The sequence below is a fragment of the Carettochelys insculpta genome, chromosome 14 (assembly GCF_033958435.1).
Source record: "Carettochelys insculpta isolate YL-2023 chromosome 14, ASM3395843v1, whole genome shotgun sequence".
NCBI classification, from domain to species: domain Eukaryota; kingdom Metazoa; phylum Chordata; order Testudines; family Carettochelyidae; genus Carettochelys; species Carettochelys insculpta.
The window spans coordinates 35,845,395-35,848,608 of NC_134150.1; the positions used below are offsets into that span (position 1 = coordinate 35,845,395).

The 3,214-nt window shown below is 52.0% G+C and overlaps 1 pseudogene; it reads left to right on the top strand.

Moving 5' to 3' along the window:
* The first annotated feature begins 217 nt into the window (after positions 1-217).
* On the top strand, positions 218-1,181 carry LOC142020876 (pyrroline-5-carboxylate reductase 3-like; annotated as a pseudogene).
* Positions 1,182-3,214: the final 2,033 nt, after the last annotated feature.

Consider the following 3,214-nt stretch of genomic DNA (forward strand, 5'->3'; position numbering starts at 1 on the left):
ACCAGTATTAACAGTGTAACTTACATCACTAAAGGGATGTGACAACACCCCTGCATGCCCCCCCCCCAAAAAAATAAGGCAACAGAAATAACACTGACAGAAGCACCCATTTGGACCAGACTATATCAACAGTAGATCATCTCTATAGCCTGGTCAGGCCCAGGGAAAAGTTCTCCCTCCAGGTCAGTGAGGGGCCACTCCACCAAGCCAGCCCACAATGGAGGCATGTGGGGAGCCATGGGTCAGGTTCATGGGAGCCAGGCACATGGCCCGCAGCCTGGCACAGGGTGTGCTGAGTGCAGGAAAAGGCAAAATGGCCAACATCTTGGCCAGTGTGCTGTCCACAGGGAACTTGGTGCCTTCCAGGATTTGGGCTGCAAGACCATGCACTGCAGCAGCAAGGTGCTGTGGCACCAAACCTGCTCTTCCTAGTGATCAAGCCTAACCAGTTTCCTGCAGGAGATTTCTCCTGCCATCACCCAGGACCACATTCTCATATTGGTGGCTGCTGGAGTCACTCAGCAGACTTTGCAGCAGCTGCCCCCTGCCAGGACCAAGGTGCTGTAGGGGACGCCCAGCCTGCCCTGTATGGTGCAGGAGGAGGCAGTGGTGTTTGCCCGGGGGGGAGCTGTACTGGGGAGGAGGAGGCTGCCCTGCTGAAGAACCTGCAGTCCGCCTGTGGGCTTTGTGCAGAAATGCCTGAGTCCTGCACTGATGCCTACATGGGCCTGAGCAGTAGAGGCGTAGCCTATGTTTATCTGTTTGCAGAAGGTGCTGTGAAGATGGGCATGCCCAGTGCTTTGACAAATAAAATTGCAGCTGAGACACTATTAGGAGCAGCAGAGATGATTCTGGACAAGGGGGACCACCCGGCTAAGCTGCGCTATGATGCCTGCACACCCAGCCACACCACCATCCCTGGCCTGCATGAGCTGAAGAAGGGGGCACTGTGGGCCACCATCATGAACACTGTGGAGGTTGCAACCATGCAGGGTTGCAAGCTGAGCCACAGAGGAGCTGCCTGTGTGGGACACAGAAATCTCCATCCTGTGATGGAAGGAAGCTCCCTAGGTGGCCCAGCAGACATAGATCCCTTGGTTCTCTCCCTCGGTGGCTTGTTTTTGGTTTTTGCCATTTTGCCAGAGGGATTGTTTTTGGCTTTTGCCATTTTGTTTTATTGAAGGGATTATTTGCCCACCATATTTGGTCCCTTCTTATTGGGACATTGGGGATTTTTTTCTGCCAAGGTGGGAAAAATGGGGTTGTGTGACCTAGACAACCTGTCCAGCAGCAAAAGAGCGCGTAAGATCTGAGCACCCAGTGCCAGGCAGCCCAGGTCTGCAGAATACCACCCACAGAGATCAGTTTACCTGATTCCAATTGTCTACCTGATCCCATACCATCATTCCTGAGCCTCACCATGAGGCAGTTGGGTTCCTCATCCCTCCTCTCTTGTTCCTGGTCCAGCCATGGGCCTGACCCTGCTGTGGTATCCCTGTTTTCTGAGTATCCCTGTGAAATGGGGGAAGTACAGTTCACCTTGTTTATCCTGTTGGCCTATTTATAATTTAGGCCTTGGCTTTGTGCCAATTTGTGTGTTAACTACCGAGTTATTTTAACAAAATTTCGTTGCCAGAATCAGTAAGAGTCCTAGGGACCAGTCTGTGATCAGGCCAGGCAGACAGACTAACAGGTCCAGGTCCTCATTTAGGGTGGGTGGCTATAGTCCAGATGCTCAGGCCAGCCAGTGGGCTGAACATCCAGTAAGGTGAGCCTGGAACCCCACTCAGGGCGGGGCTACGAGGAGTCTCACCATACAATTCCAAGCCCAAGTACAGGGCAGGACAGCCAACAGTTCCCAGTGCAGTCCAGGCCCTAGTGCAGGGCAGGGCAGCAAATACTTGCACCTCCTAGCAAGGTGGAGAGGCGACAAACACAGGTGTGTGCCTACACTAGTGAGAGAGGGAGACTGCCACCCACAGACTAGAGATGGTGGGGAGAGGGCACAGGCCTACATGCTCCACTGCACCCCAGCCCAGCATCCTACCACTGGGGTCTGCAGGAATCCAAATTGCAACACATTGTCTCAGCTCTCTCTGGGCCACTTCCAAACTCCCCCTGGGGTCACACCTCACAGGGCAGCAGGTTAGATTCCTCTGTGTTGGGGTAGAATGGGGTCTCCATCCTGCCTTGTAGCTCTTCATTGGTAAGTTCTAGCTGTGGGCCTGGCAGCCCAGGCCAGTCCTCAGCCTCCTGCAGTACTGTATCCATCTCCCAGCCTGGGCGCTTGGACCAGGACCTAGCTCCTCCAGTGGCTGAGGCTCAACTAAGCGCCTGGCTTCAGCTTTTATACTTCCTGTTCCTCCCACTGGCTTCCGGCCAGGTGATGGGCAGGCCTGGGTCTCCACCCACCAGGGCTTGGGGAGAGATTCTCCCACCTTTGGGATTAGAGGGGCCTCGCCACCTCACTACAATCTCCAACTGCCATAGCTACCTGCAGCTCATGGAACGTGGTTTAATTACATCATTGGGAGAGCTCTCATCTGTTGGCATTGAGCAGCTGCAGGAGATCTTATAACAGTGCAGCTGCCAAACACATTGTACATCTACCTGAAACCATGTTCTTTTTCTATCAAGTAATTATGAGCATCTTATCGATGCTTTGTAAAATTGTGACATCCCACAAGGAGAGTCTTGGATCTGTACGCTCTGTAGTAAAGGTGATTTTTGGAAATTGTTGAATAACTCCACAGCCTGCTGCTCATCGTTTTTATTGGCTGTGAGAAAGATGTCTATGGCTTGCTTGTGGAAGAAAGTGGTGGGGTGTGGAGCTGGCTGAAATAGTACATTCCCCATTCACTCATAAAGATTTCAGTGGCTATGGAAAAAACTCCCCCACAAAAGTTCCCATTGAGAATCCTGTGGACGCACTCAAATATTTATCATCTTCACATGCTGTGTGGGCTGGTGACATGTAAATGTATGAGTTTTCTGAGGCCCCCTGTCCTTTTAGCAATATTTTTTCTCGATGCCATTTATTGGTAGTTTGCTGTGAAAGTGGCTTCTGCTCTCAATCCAGCAACAGGGATGGAGGGTACAGGCCTTCGAGCTCAGAATGACACCACCGCCTAGTAAATGCGGTTAGGGTGTTTTTACAAGAGCTGCAGATTGTCAGCTATTAGGGGAGAGAGATTGGTTTTATGAGCGAAAGCAG